We start from the raw sequence: 16,141 nt of genomic DNA, 5'->3' as shown, positions 1-16,141 counted from the left end.
GGCTAGTAACTTCCTCCCTGCTGTCCACTCCTGCTGACATCTCGTGAAATTCTGCATGCTGGAGCCGTCTGGATTCCTGATGGCAGCTCGAGGCTTTGCTTTGCTGGAGGTAGAGCTGACGACCCAGTTATCACTGCAGGGACATATTCTGCTTTCTAAAGCCAAACAGCATCTGAATTTTAACAGTTTAGGGAGTCTATATATTTTCTTAACAGGCTGCTCTATGCCTATCCAATGCACTCCTCTTCACAAGTTGGAGGGACTCTGTTGCCATCATCACCAATATCAACATCAGGTTCAGCCGTTAATTATCGCATGTGTGAATCTGGATGTTAAGGGTTCTTTCATGGCCAATATTTGTGAACAGGAAAGCAGCAACCTGTCATGATTTGTTTTATATCACAGTTATGTCTGTCAGGGTTAAAGGCAAGAAGAGGTAACAAGGAGGCTTCCTGTCAGTGATGACAGACACATTCATTGCTTACTCTCTAAGAAAGTGAACAGTGTGACATTAAGGTGACAGTGCAGTTCACTGAATATATGGTGACTATCAAATAGAAACTAAAGAGAAATGAAATGTTAAATATCGTCAGACATTTTCATTGATGTGTAAAACAAAACTAAATAGGGAATATGGCTCTCTGTAGGGCTCTCTGTCAGTTTTCATTGCATTTTATGACATATACTGTTGTTTGAAAGTATGAGTCTGTTTTTTCTTGTTTGAAAGACGCCTTTTTTCCTCACCTAGGCTGCATTTTATTTCATCTTATTTTATCAAAAATGGAGTAAAAACATTAATATTGTGAAATATTAGTGAATTTCAACTAACTGTTTTCTATTTTAATATATTTTCAAAACTATTTTCACATTATCCTTTAGAAATGATTCTCATTTGCTGATTTGTGCTGCAGAATCTGTTTGTGGAAACAGTGATACATTTTGTTTCAGGATTTTTTGTTCAAAAGAAAAGTTCAAGACAGTTTAAAAAGGTTAAAAGTTCAAAAGAACTTTCTAATAATCATCTATTAATCAAAGTCTTTACTGTCACGTTTAAAAAATAAACACATGCTTTATATTTATAGTTGAATATTACAGAAATGTTGTGTACTTCTCATTTTTTAGATTCACTTGTTTAATGTTAGGATTTTGATGATCAGGCTATATTGAGAATATGCTGATGCAAAACTCCAGTTCATTTTCAAGAGTTCACAAACCTTTGCTCATGACTGTATCAGTGCAATATCAGACCAATAGAATGGCAAATAGCCCATTAGCCAACAAATAAATGGTAATGCTTCAGATTAGGCTCCATTGCACTCAAAGTCTTTCTTTCCCTTTTTTATTGCCATATCCCTCCGTCTAATATTTCATATGGCATCATTTCATATTTGCATTCGGTTACAGCAAACAAATGATTGAGTCATTTAAAATGCAGCTCTGCGCTAAGCAAATGCCCTAATGCGGACCACAGCTCTGACCACTGAAAGAAAACTCAACCCATCTCTCACTGACACCAAACCCATTTACTCGTCCTTTACTCATTCTCTCTCTCTCTCTCTCTCTCTCTCTCTCTCTCTCATACACACACTTATAAACATACTATTTGGTAAACACACATATCGAAGGTATTATATGACATGCATATTCAGCTTCCACTGAAAAAGTATGGATGTGTGGTGTACAGTAAATCAATAAGCATTCACGTAAGTGTCTGGGATGGTGCCATACATTTAAAATCAGATTAATTGTCTCATGGGATAGCTTCCAAGTTTCAGGATAGACACTGTGGATATTTTGATGGATAGATTGTCTTTATTCTGCCCCACAAACAAGTCATACGCCAGTGTATTTAAATCAGATTTGGAATCAAATGAAGCCCGGCTCAGGATTGCACTGTGGGAGTTTATTGCCTTTCTGAATGCAGCAACCTGCTGAGGCTAGCAGTTACTGTGAGACACCATCATCTGAGAAGGGTTAAACCAGCATACTTTTCAAAGGAAACAACAGCATTCTTTTCAAAGTGTTCCTTGTGTTCAGATAGCAAGGGTGATTTCTGATCTGAATGGGTTCTTTGGGCTTCACTACTATGGTTGTTCTAAACCCGTATGAATTTGTTTCTACAATTAAGCAGAGAAAAGGGTTATTAAATACCATAAGATTATAAGTAGTACAATTAGTTTTTACTTTTTGTCTTCAATAATCCTAGTCTTTTGAAGTATGATTGCTTTGTGTGAGAAACATACCAACATGTAAATTATTTGCTTTATTTAAATTATTTGCATTCATCAGAGTCTGATCTGTCATATGAGTGATGTCAAGAGATGATAGAAGAGATGATGTCACCCACTCAGAGGACCTCAGATGATGCTAACCCTGAAACAACTTACAGAACTACCAGATTTTGCTACAAGTGTGATTGCATTATATAATAATTACTAGAGGTCGGCCGATATATCGGGCCGATATTTGTCATTTTTTAATATATCGGCATCGGCCGATATCCGTGTTTAGTGGCGCCGATTTAAAGTCCGGCACGTCGGCGGGCAGCCCCGTGTTATTGGTGCGGTGGAAAGTGCTGCTGCAGCAGCATGTGAAGCACCCCAAGCCAAAACTTTTGGAAGATTCAACAGCAGTCCTGGGAGATAAAGGTAGTCAGAGAATTTCACTCTGTAAATGGGGTGGAGAAGTTGGCAGCTCTAACAAACACTGCAGCGTGACGTTACCAAAGTAAACTGTTTCTGACGTTACTCCGCCCCGCTCACAGACAGCAGCGTGCTCGGAGAGACAGCTGTCCTGGAGCTGCCCAGAACGGTGAATCACATTTGTTCGGAAGCATGGTTTGATGCAGACAATAACCAGTTTTCCATCCAACTCATTTGTATTTAGGGATGTCAATATTCGATAATTTCCATGATCGATCGTCGTTTAAATTAATGATCAATTAATTACTTTAATGCTGCAAAATGTGTCTGCAGCGGTATTATTATTATGTGCAAAAGCCACTTGGAAAAAAAGCTTTCTCACCCGAATTAAAGGGGTATTAGTCTGAATAAAATGCTAGTAGCAGGACTGTAAAATGAATAGATGTGATTATGATAATTTGATAAAATGAAGAGAGCGCGCCATACGTTGGAGATCATTTTACTTTGTTGACTGTTTCTCGTCAAGGAGACCGCTGAATGCGCCTCTTTAAATGGTTTCGTGGTGCTCGTTGTTGTATTTTAAAACGCATCTGCAATGTTTTCAAATGACACACTATAGTAGTGGTGCAACGGATCATCATTGATCCGTGATCCGTTCGGATCAATATCTCCGGTTCGGCACACACGTGACCCGCGGATTGATTTATGAAAAAAGAGTTGCGCATGTTTAGTCCACACTCAGTGGTCATGGCGAGCGGAGGAACGGAGGAGCTTGAACGGCCCGCGCATTTTGGATTCCCTGTCAGATATAATGATGAGGAAAGAGGTTAGAGTGAAAATATTGTGCCAGATCTTTATGAACAGGAGAAGAAAAGAGTTGTGTATGAACTATCCCGAGCATCCTCTGTTGCGCTCACGACAGACGGGTGGACGTCCAGGGGGACGGAGAGCTCTGTGACGATAACTGCTCACTTCATCACAGCACACTGGAAGATGAGAAGTCGGGCTATTATGTTAAAAAGAAGATATTATGTGCACTTTAAGTTGATTTCATATATTTTAATTTAATGTTAATAAAAAAAGACAAAACGTATGTTTATTTGTCTTGGCCTTTTTTTTTTTTTTGCTGATCCGAAAAATGATCCGATCCATACGAGGACGAGCGAGCGCGGGTTTGACTAGATGTATTTGGAGGTTATTGCTCACGTCTTGTTCTGCACATATCCAAATGTTTCCATATTCACAATGTATCTGAATGTTAAACTATAATTTTTTTTATTTGTTTAATGTAAACTAGACGATAAAGATCATCCTCTTCACATGAGCAAAAACGTCCTTGGCATAACAGCAGAGTGGACCGGTATACTACGGTCTATTTAAACTGACCAGTGTAACCTTTTAAATGTTTGGTTGACTGTACTTTATTTTAATAATGAACAGACTGCGATGTAAGTTTGAAATTAGAATGCACTTTAGATGTTCTGTGTCATTTATACTAGGGCTGCACGATATTGGGAAAAAATGACATTGCAATATTTTATTTTTCTGCGATATATATTGCGATATTTTTTCTTACAAACAAAAATGGGGTGAGCACACTTACATTCTCATTTCGTGTTGTTTGAAAACGGCTCGCTCTCTCTCTGTCTCTCTCTCTCTCTCTCAATTCAATTCATATTGCTTTATTGGCATGACATACAAAGGTACATATTGTCAAAGCATTGTACATAGCAGAATAGAAACAAACAAAACAAAAATACATATATATTCATAAGAAAAAAAAAATTACATGCAAAATAAATCCATATACATTTCTATAAACATTGATGGTACTTCTAATGTACTCTCTGTCTGTCTCTCTTGCGCGAGCGCGCGCTCTCTCTCTGTCTCTCTCGCGCGCACTCTCTCTCTCTCTGTCTCTCTCGCGCGCGCTCTCTCTCCCTGTCTCTCGCGCGCGCGCTCTCTCTCTCTCTGTCTGTCTCTCTCGTGCGCTCTCTCTCTCTCTGTCTCTCTCGCGCGCTCTCTCTGTCTCTCTCGCGCTCCCTCTCTCTCTGCCCTGTTAAACTTGCATGTGGTTTTCAGTCCTGTCAATTATAAACTTTCACTCTATGATGGTTAAGCTGTGCAATTAATCCGCGAATCACACTGTCAAGGGCAGGGGAGTAGCTGGCCCGTACAGTTAATGAATAACGGATCAACTACGACAGCCTACATCGCACATCCTGCGATGTGACTATCGTGGATCCGTACATCGCGATATCGATGCTTAAACGACACATCGTGCAGCCCTAATTTATACCAAACACAAATGTTGCTGGTTGCTAGTGTGTTTGCAGCACTACTCTTATTTATTTTTTATATATTTATTTTTTTATATTTTTCAGATTTTTATTTTTAAAATTGTATTTATTTAAATGTATATTTAAGTGTACATTTATGTTCCAACAAACTTGAAAAATTCTACTTGATAAATGCTCTAAAACTTTTATGTAAATGATTGACTTTTATTTATATATATACCTGTTTTATATATTTAATACTTGGTCAGTCTATTGATTTTGTTTGGTTAACTTTGGAATTTTTTTTTTATTTTAATACCGTGCAGTGCACAAGATTAAGATTCGAGAGATGGTTCAAGTCAGTGCTCAATAAATGATGATAAGTTTAGAAATGTTGTGCATTCACTTATTATTAGTGTGACATTTTAGCATGCAAATGAAGGGGAAAACTTCAAGATATCGGCCCTAAAAATCGGCAGCACATATCGGCCATCAGCTGACCCTGACCTCTAAACATCGGCATCGGCTATAGAAAAACCCATATCGGTCAATCTCTAATAATTACTGTTAATAGTGTTCATCTTCTGTTTGACTATGTCTTTAATTAATTTTTCTGAAAATTTCTGCCATATGCACATAAACTGTCAGTCACCACTGATAAGCTACTACTAAATATTGTAGAAACTTAATTTTCTGTAAAGTTGCTTTGCAATGATTTGTATCGTAAAAAGTGCTATACAAATAAACTTGAATTGAATTGAATGGAATAAGTCAGATATTTTACCATTAGTTTCATGTGAATCACAAAACTGAATCTGAATGAGTTATTTACAAATTTGACTGATTTGGTTCTCCAATTATTGTGAATAACAGTGCTGGGAAGGTTACTTTGGAAATGTATAAGTTATAGATTAGAAGTTACCCTACATTTTAAATAGGGCTGGGTATTGATTCAGATGTCCCGATTCGATTTCGATTCGCAAGCTCTTGATTCGATTCGATTCTCAATTTATTTTTTTATTACATTCAGTGAATATATTTTCAAAACAAATGATTGATATTTAAAAAAAAAGAACAGTAAACATCCGTTTACAAATGGTGAATTAATAAAAAGAAATTAAGAACCACAGGCCTGTATTTTAAACTTATTATTATTATTATTATTTGTATAGGGTCCTTATTTAAACAATAATAGATTTTGTTAATAGAAATTTTCTTCTTATTTTTTTCTGGTAATTAGATGAAGGCCTAAAACATTCATTTAATTTATCCTAATCAAATGAAAATTTAACCCTTTTATTTTTTTGGCAAACAAAGTGCTGCACACCAGATGTTTACTGTTAAATTTAAAAAAGAAAACAAATGTGATTATATAAAAAAAAAAATTAAGATTTATTAATTTGTATTAGCAGTAGTAGCATTGAGTCTTAAGACTGCTAAATAGTAATATGCTGACGTTTCTTAACGTTAAACTAAACTTTTATTTTGACGGGTTGCCATGAAGAACTTGCAGCTGCTGTGTATGTGATATGACGGTAGTTTTCTCAAATTAAATGGTAAAATGCTAATAAAGTGACTCTCAGAGCAGCTTCGTGTATTCATATCATGCGGCAGAAGCTGAAAACACCGCGAGCGTCGCCCGCGCTTTAGTATGTGTGTACGTTAGTAAACAAAACAGTGCCCAACGCCATCCGCCATTCATTCACTGATTGTGGAAATCATGATGCTTTATGCACAATATCAAATCCTTCTGCATATTTATAGTATTCCTATTGCATTTAACCTGAGCATTGCGAATCACACGTAAGTATGGCTATGTTCATGGTTCTCATCAACAGTATATTTTAATATTTTTTGTCCAGCCCTAATTTTACAATTAGATTACTTTTCTAAATTTCTAACAAATGTTTTCAACTGTTATTCAATTTTAAACATTTAAAACAGGCTGGCTTAACATTACACTAGTGCTCAACACTGGGGAATAGTGCATAACTATTTGGATTGTTCATCACACAGCGCTATTGAATAGCTTCACTAAAATTATGAGATGAATCATATGGACTACTTTAACGAAAATTTTATGGAGTTTTTCAATCTTTTCAGTAATTGCATGGAAGAGTTCTACAAAATTTCTCCAAACAAAACAAATGTCATGGAAGTCATGGACAAAGTCCACTTTTTATCCTTCAACTACCTCTTCAATCTTCCATCTCTCTTTATAAGGGATAATTCACCCCAAAATTAAATTTTTTTCAATATTTACTCACCTCATGTCATTGCAAACCTTTATGACTTTCTTCCTTGTGTGGAATACGAAAGAAGATGTTTTGAGAAATGTCTCAGTGTTTTTTTTTTCTTTCCATACAATGTAAGTCAGTGCTCACCAAATCAACATTCTTCACAATATTCTGTTCCACAGAACAAAGAAAGTCATTCAGGCTTGGAATGACATGAGGGTGAGTAAAAGATGACAGACTTGTCATTTCTGTGTGAACTATTCCTTAAATTTCCCAAAACAAAACACCTCAGAGACTGCACACAAGAACACACAAACTTATAGTCACAAGACCCCTCTCATAAACTATGCTATTATCTGAAGTCAGGAGAATATGTCATGACAGCATTGAGCTGCGCTAATTGCGTTAAGGCAGAATGGCTGAGCGAGGCCGCCGAAAGCCGGAGAGTAATCTCAAACAGAGAGCATGCTGGGATGAGTGATGAGCTTCTCTGCAGAAATGACATTTGTCTGCCTGATAAACCTGCATGTTTTAAAACATTTTAACTAAAATTAGCTTAATGTGGCTCCCTCAGCAGGTGCTCCCACTCCCTTGATGATTCACTCCGTGAGGAGAGAATGTGACTCCAGAACATTAATGACTTTGTTTTACGAATGTTACATATTTGTCTTTTGTTTGTGCTTACATTCACAATTTCAGCGTTGTTTCATGGATATTGTTAGGGTTTTTTTTATGAGGTTTTGTCATCGCAGACACGGATCATAAAACCCAAATAGTAGTTGAGATGATAACATGACCAGTCGATTTTTAAAATGTGTCATTTTGTACATACCTCACTGTGAACTGAATCTATAGCAGTGAGTATGATTATGAATACGTCACCGTTATTTTCTCTGACTGATGCTCGAGTCCACTGTGGGTTTTTACAGTTTATAGAAATAGAGAAAATTGCACTGTGATAATTTAAGAGACCATGAAAACCTAATGATGTGATTTAGCAGGCTGTTAGGGTGCTGCAGTCAGTGCACAGGTTTGCAGTTATCAATGAGAGGCAGGATGCATTAGGCTGGGCCATTGCAAAGAGTTATTATAATCCTCTAATGCTGAAATCATAAGCTCTGTGACTCACAGGTTCTAATACCTGTCATTTACATGCATCTGGAACTGTTATTTTGAGCTATCAAATGCTCCATCACGCCATTTTTCATTTTTATATTCAATTGCAATGGGGCAACTTCATTGTTTTCTTTTTCTTTTAAGTTTATGTGATTTTTCAGTTATGAACACATTAAGCCTGGTATAGTGCATACGTATAACTATATAATTTTAAATTAAAATCCATTGATATTTTTTGTCCTGTGTTTATATTCACATAGGAAACATGCGACTGTAAAACGTACTCGGTTACTAAACGTAACCTCGGTTCTCTCTAGAAGAGCGAACGAGTACTGCGTCTTAGCTAAGACGCTACGGGAAAAGTCTCTTTTCACGAAATACTGAAGCAAAAAATTATCCTTAATTTTGTATTTTTGTAAAGCGCATTTGCAGCAGTACACAGCCATAGGCGAGACGGCTCGTTCGCTCATTGGCTTGTTCTGCGGCAACTGCACAGCCTATCGAGCGCGGGCTGATGCAACATCAGACCAATAAGGGCGCTTCGCGCCCTTCTTGCCACTTCCCGCCGAAACGGGTGTGGCCCAACCTATAAAAGGAGCTCGAAAAGGCTACTCGGTTACGTTTAGTAACCGAGTATGTTCTCTTACGAGAGCTCTCTCGTACTGCGTCTTAGCTAAGACGCTACGGGAACCCAATGTAAAACGCCGTGCGCGCAGGGATCACACACCAATAAACCTGAAGCAATGCCCAGGATTTACAGTGCACAGTCACCTGAGGGACTCACAGAGAGTCCAGGACAGAAAAGGGAAAAAGCCCTCCGTCCCATATCTAGCAGCATCCGTAGATGCGGCAATATGACGTCACACAGCCGAGGCAAGGCCTGACCAATGTGGCAATGCGGGTCTTACGCAATACTGCCCATATAACAGTCGGCAGCGCATAGCGCTCGTGAACTCAGAATTCCCCTCAGGGCCCTGATTCGCCTATACCGACAGCAGCCTTGCTTGCAAGGTGGGAACCTCCAGGTTATAGAACCTGATAAATGTAGACGGCGAGGCCCAACCTGCCGCCATACATATATCCTGCAAGGAGATCCCAGTAGACCACGCCCACGACGAGGCGATGCCTCTTGTGGAGTGTGCTCTGACGCCCAACGGGCACTGAAGGCCCCTGGAAGCGTAAGCTAACGCTATGGCGTCAACTATCCATCTGGATAGAGTCTGTCTCGAAACAGCCATTCCCTTGGAACGCCCACCGAACGAGACAAATAGCTGCTCCGTCTGCCGAAAGGCAGCAGAGCGAGACACATAAGCTCTTAAAACCCTGACAGGGCAAAGAAGACTCGAGTCTCCATCCTCCCCTGACACCGGCAGGGCAGACAGGGCAATAACCTGAGCCCGAAACGGTGTGTTGAGGGATTTCGGCACATAACCGTGCCTAGGTTTGAGTATGACTCTTGAGTCATTGGGCCCAAACTCCAAGCACGACTGGCTCACCGAGAGCGCGTGCAAATCACCCACACGCTTCACAGAAGCGAGAGCCAACAAGAATACTGTCTTGAACGACAGATGCTGAAGGCTAATCGATTGGATAGGCTTGAAAGGGGGACCTTTCAAGGCCTCCAAAACCGCCGCGAGGTCCCACATAGGGACTGACGGAGGTCTGGGAGGATTCAGCCTCCTAGCTCCTCTGAGGAACCGGATGACTAAATCATTCCTTCCTATTGACTGACCGGACGCCGTTTCAGAAAACGCCGCGATGGCAGCCACATAAACTTTGAGCGTGGATGGGGCTCTGCCCTTATCCAACAGCTCCTGAAGGAAGGAGAGGACCTCCGTCACCTCACAACTAAGGGGTGAATAACCTTGAGCTGTGCACCAGCTGGAGAACACCGACCACTTCGAGGCATACAGACGTCGTGTCGACGGAGCTCTAGCCTGAGTGATGGTATTTAGCACTCCCACTGCGAGATCAGCGGGTAACCATTGAGTGCCCATACATAGAGGGACCACAACTCCGGTTGAGGGTGCCAAATCGAGCCCCTGGCCTGCGAGAGGAGGTCTCTCCTCAACGGTACCGGCCACGGGGCGACATCTGCTAACTGCATCAAATCTGGGAACCATGGTTGGTTCTTCCAAAGAGGTGCTACAAGCAGTATTGAACATCTCGTTTCTCTCACCCGTTCTATCACCTGCGGAAGGAGGGAGACGGGAGGGAACGCATAAAGCGGGCAGCACGGCCATCTCCGTGACAGCGCGCTTTCGTTCTTGGAAAAGAACGCGGGGCAGTGAGCGTTTTCGTGGGACACAAAGAGGTCCACCTCCGCCATGCCAAATCTCTCCCACAACAGCCGGACTGTTTGCGGGTGTAGAGACCATTCGCCCGTAGGAACATTGCCTCTGGACAGCCTGTCTGGACCCAGATTCTGCAGTCCAGGCACATGCACTGCTCTCAGCGAGCGCACGTTGCGCTGAGCCCAAATCAGGAGGCGTTCCGTCAGCCTGCACAGGTTTCGGGACCCGAGACCGACCTGGCGATTTATGTAGGACACCACGGACATGTTGTCCGAACGGACTATGACGTGGTGATCCTTGATATGGGGACAAAAGCGCGTCAGCGCGTTCTCCACTGCCAGCATTTCCAGGCAGTTGATATGATGGAGCTTTTCCCGTTCTGACCATAGGCCAAAGGACGGTCTGCCTTCGAGCAGCGCTCCCCATCCCGAAGTGGAGGCGTCCGTCGACACCATTTTCACACTCGGGGAAGTCCCCAGGCTTACACCTGATCGGTACCAGCCGTTCGCTGTCCAAGGTGCTAGAGCCGCAACACAGCTCTGATCGACCTTGAAATGCAGCTGGCCAGACGCCCACGCTCTGCGCGGCACCCGAGCCTTCAGCCAGAACTGCAGGGGGCGCATGCGGAGCAGGCCCAGCCGCAGAACCGGAGATGCTGAGGCCATGAAACCCAGCATCTTTTGACAGTGTTTGAGCGCCACAGTCGCGCCACAGCGGAAAGAACTCGCTGCACACTGAATGCCCATCGCGCGCTGTGGTGACAGCCGCGCCGTCATGGAACACGAGTTCAGAACTATACCCAGAAACAGGATCGTCTGACTGGGGTTCAGCGAACTCTTCACCCAATTGACACTGAGGCCGAGCTTCTCGAGGTGATCGAGTAAAACGGCTCTGTGGTCCATGAGCTCCGCTCATGATCGGGCCAGAACCAGCCAGTCGTCCAAATAATTCAGCACTCGTGTGCCTCTGAGTCTAAGAGGAGCGAGCGCTGCATCCATGCACCTCGTAAACGTACGAGGAGCTACGGACAAGCCGAATGGCAGGACTGCAAACTGGTATGCCTGGCCCTCGAAGGCGAATCTCAAATATCGCCTGTGGTTTGACGCTATCTGTATTTGAAAATACGCGTCCTTCAGATCTATTGACATGAACCAGTCCCCTCTGCGAATCTGCGCGAGGAGCTTCCTGGTCGTGAGCATTTTGAAACTGCGTTTCATCAATGCCTGTTCAGCTGTCTTAGATCCAGTATGGGCCGGAGACCCCCGTCTCTCTTGGGCACCAGAAAGTATCTGCTGTACAGCCCCCCCTCGCTTTGAGACACAGGCTCTACAGCCCCTTTGCTCAACAGTTTTGATATTTCGGCCCGAAGTATGTGTGCTACTTCTGTTTTGACCGTAGTTTCGACGCGCGCTGAAAAGCACGGTGGGCGTCGAGAAAACTGTAGCGAGTAGCCTCTCTTTATAATGCCTAGCACCCAATCCGAAACCCCTGGAAGCACTGACCATGCATCTGCATGAATGGCTAAGGGCTGGATGCGAAACGCGCTCTGTTGACTGGGCAACGGCGGTGCTCGAGTGTGCTGCGCATCTGAGGCGGGGAGCGCGCTGATCACAGCGGGCAGCTCGCTCTTCCTCGACCCCGGCACTGGGAAGTGGGCACGTTTACTATGCGGCGCGCTCGACCGATCTGTGTCGATCTTATGTGCGCTAGCCCTGTGTGCAGGGCTGTGCTTACATGTGGAGATGGGCACTGGGTAGTGGGCATCATCACTGCATTTATAGCACCATCGGCCGTTGCCGGACGAGCATGCACGGGTTTCGTTTTTACAGAAACCACATGACGCGTGTGACATAGTAATTGTGGGCACTGAGGGGTGGGCACGTTTACTATGCAGTGTGCGCGACCGACTTGAGTCGACATTATGGGCGCGGGCCCTGTGTGCAGGGCTGTGCTTACATGTGGAGATGGGCACTGAGGAGTGGGCATCGTCACTACATTTATAGCACCATCGGCCGTGGCCGGACGAACGTGCACGGGTTTCGTTTTTACAGAAACCACATGACGCGTGTGACATAGTGATTGTGGGCACTGAGGAGTGGGCACGTCTACTATGTAGTGCGCGTGATCGACTTGAGTCGCTTTTATAGGCGCGAGCCCTGTGTGAAGGGCTGTGCTTATATGCGGAGATGGGCACTGAGCAGTGGGCATCGTCACTACATTTATAGCACCTTCGGCCGTGGCCGGGACACCAGGAATTACACCTTTTTCGGGAAATATCTGGGTAGCCGTGATAACGGTTTTCATGTGCAGGCAAGCGGGCAACCGTACAGGCTTGCGCATTGCAAACAACGCTGAAACAGTCACAATCTCTGGAAACTGAAACAGCGGCGCGCTTAGGTGAGAGCCCGGCCGCAGCGGAACTCGTACACCGGCGCTTCGATGAAGCAGCCATCGTGTGTAGTGCCGACGCAGCGTCATGCAGCATGCGTAGATGGCTTTCCCAGGATGGCTTCGGGGCTCCCGGCCTCACCGTAATCCTCTGCCGCGGTCCCCGCGGCGCGGGGCGACGGCCAGTAGAGCGAGAACGGGGGTCTCGAGCTGCGTTGCTGAAGCTGTTGTGATAACGGCTTTTGTGTGCAGGCAAGCGGGCAACTGTGCAGGCTTGCGCATTGCAGAAAACGCTGAGACAGTCACAATTCCTGGAACTGAAACAGCGGTGCGCTTGGGTGAGAGCTCGGCCACAGCGGAACTCGTACACCTGCGCTTCGATGAAGCAGCCATCGTTAGTAGTGCCGACGCAGCGTCACACAGGAGGCTTTAGATGGCAACACCGCTTTTGCCGCCGTCCAGCAGAGGGCGGACAAAGGTGCGTCGCTATCGCCTGTTCCACCGGCGGAAGTGAGTGGTAGTTCCTGTTTTTAGCATCATCAGTGTGGAGAATGCTAGTGAGACAGACGAACGAGTTCGTGCTGAATATGGAGCGTTCCAAGCCTTCGCCACCTCTTCGTGAAGCTCAGGAAGAAATGAGGCGGGCTTTGAGAAGTACGCTCATCCGAAAGGGAAATACCATCCAGCCGGGAACGAGAGGGGGGGGGGCGCTGGTGCAAACCACTCGCGGCCGAGACTCATCGCGGCCAACACGAGCCTTCGCCCCGGCTCCTTCTCGATGTCAGCTCGTCTGCTGGGCTTCTGAGCAGAAGGCGCGAGATCCTCGGAGCTCGCCCAGCCCTCACTGCCCGAAGCTAGCAGAGAGCGCGTGTCCTCTTCCCCCGACGCGGCCCTGAGATCGACTTCCTCGGACGACGCGCCGGCAAACAGCGGGCGCTGCCCACCGGGAAGCGATGCAGGGGGGGCCGGTGAAGCAGGGGGGGCCGGTGAAGCAGGGCGAACCGGCGAGCTCGGTTGAGCTGAAGACGGTTCCAGAATCCGCTGGAAGCGATGCTTTTACGGCGCCTCAGCGCAGCGGAGAATGCAGGCTCAGAGAAAAAGGCCAGGCGAGTCCTCAGAGTCACCATGGCAACAGCTCGCAGTGGGGGCATCCGCCGTCAGCGAGCGAGCGCTGCATGATCTTCACCCAGGCAGGAGACACAGATGACGTACCGGTCTCCCTCGCTGAGTGGGGTTCTGACGAGCCGCAGGAAGGCATCTTAAAAAAGACGCGAGCTCTTTTACGAGTGTGTGTCGCAGGGCGAACACACACACACACATAAAGAACAGCTTGTATATAACAGGATTGAAAGGATATAGGCGCCGGATAGCGCAGCAGGAACGGCAATGGAAGGCGGCGATGCCAGCAGCCTCAGAATGGCTCGTCCTGCTGATGTGCTTTCTCAGACGGCGCTTGCTTCCTCCGTGATCCAGCGATGCGTGAGCTTCGCTGAAGAGATGAAAAATCAGGTGAGTCAGCCTTTTCGAGCTCCTTTTATAGGTTGGGCCACACCCGTTTCGGCGGGAAGTGGCAAGAAGGGCGCGAAGCGCCCTTATTGGTCTGATGTTGCATCAGCCCGCGCTCGATAGGCTGTGCAGTTGCCGCAGAACAAGCCAATGAGCGAACGAGCCGTCTCGCCTATGGCTGTGTACTGCTGCAAATGCGCTTTACAAAAATACTGGTTAAGGATAATTTTTTGCTTCAGTATTTCGTGAAAAGAGACTTTTCCCGTAGCGTCTTAGCTAAGACGCAGTACGAGAGAGCTCTCGTAAGAGAACAGTGTAATGCAACATATTGCATCACCATTCACAGAGATCTTTACTTTTTTGTTGTTGTTGTTGTTGTACTTTATTTTTTGGAAGCCTGACCCCCCCTACATAAAACTTAATCCCCTGTGATGGATATCAAAACAAGATCTATATATAATATGAATCTTTAATTGTAAATATAATTATACATTTCTATTTCTCTAACTGATTTTAAATGGTAATTTGATAGAAATGTGTTCAATACCATTGACAATACCTGAGAAGTTGAAGTAGAAAGCACTGCTCTTCAAAGACATGCATTTTTTGCAAGAATGTAAAATGCAGGTGCACAGTTCAGTTGAATGCTAAAGTTGACCCTCTTTAAATTAATGCTGTTAAACTGAATTTGCAAAGTATGTTTTTTGCTGAAATATCCACAAAGTTAACAACACTGAAGTTGTGCAGTTTATCCGTCGATCATGCACATGAAAGTTGTGTTCATTACAATAGCAACAGTTGGTTCCTGTTTTATTCAGAATAAGAATTGATCAGTTCATAAAAAAAGTTATGTAGCATCATTAAGAACTAACATGATCGAATAATGTAAAAAGGTCTTTAAACTGTAAATTAACATTAACCAAGATAGACAAATGTGTGAAAAAGATATTCTTTAATTCTTGATGCCTAATTTATAATGTAATATGTTATTTGTGTATATACATGTATATTATGTATATGTTATGTATGTATGTATGTAGTTTTCTTGTAAAGCAGTACTGACCCCCCAGTTAATAAGACACTAAACACCATCATGGTAACACATATGAAACTGAAATAATGCAATAAACATTCATTTAACAACATTAGGTGTAACACACAACCCTAATATACAAAACTGATAAGAAAAAACTAAGAAGAAAAATAGTTTTCAACAAAAAAAAAATACAAACATACATTTTGAAATGTAATACAGGGGACTCTGGGAATATCAATTTATGATTTTTCACCGTATATAGCAGGGGTATTTACAATTAACCATTTGACAGGTTTTTACTGTAGCATTTTTACAGTCTTTTACCGTTAAATTCACTGTCATCTTTTACAGTGTACAGTGGGCATTGTTAAAAGAAGCAATGGTAAGAATAGTTCATATTAGTTAATGCATTAGCATCATAAACTAACAATGTTATGCAGTTTTAAAATACGTTTACTGCATTAGTTAATTTTTGCATATATTTGTTTGTTTTTTACTTACTAAAATGTATTATATAAATGTATTTAATATATTTACACTGTATACAGTAATTGAATGCATTATCTATAATGAATTAACATGAATATGAATTAATTTAAATACTGTAAAAAAAAAGATTAAAAAAAGAATGCATTAACTAACA

The 16,141-nt window shown here is 43.4% G+C and overlaps 1 protein-coding gene across 6 annotated transcripts in view; it reads left to right on the top strand.

Moving 5' to 3' along the window:
- Positions 1-16,141, top strand: part of LOC132149376 (protein sidekick-1-like) — a 285,056-nt gene that overhangs the window by 47,548 nt on the left and 221,367 nt on the right. The window lies entirely within an intron of this gene.

The sequence above is a fragment of the Carassius carassius genome, chromosome 9 (assembly GCF_963082965.1).
Source record: "Carassius carassius chromosome 9, fCarCar2.1, whole genome shotgun sequence".
Classification (NCBI taxonomy): Eukaryota; Metazoa; Chordata; class Actinopteri; order Cypriniformes; family Cyprinidae; genus Carassius; species Carassius carassius.
This window is presented reverse-complemented; position numbering and strand designations above follow the sequence as displayed.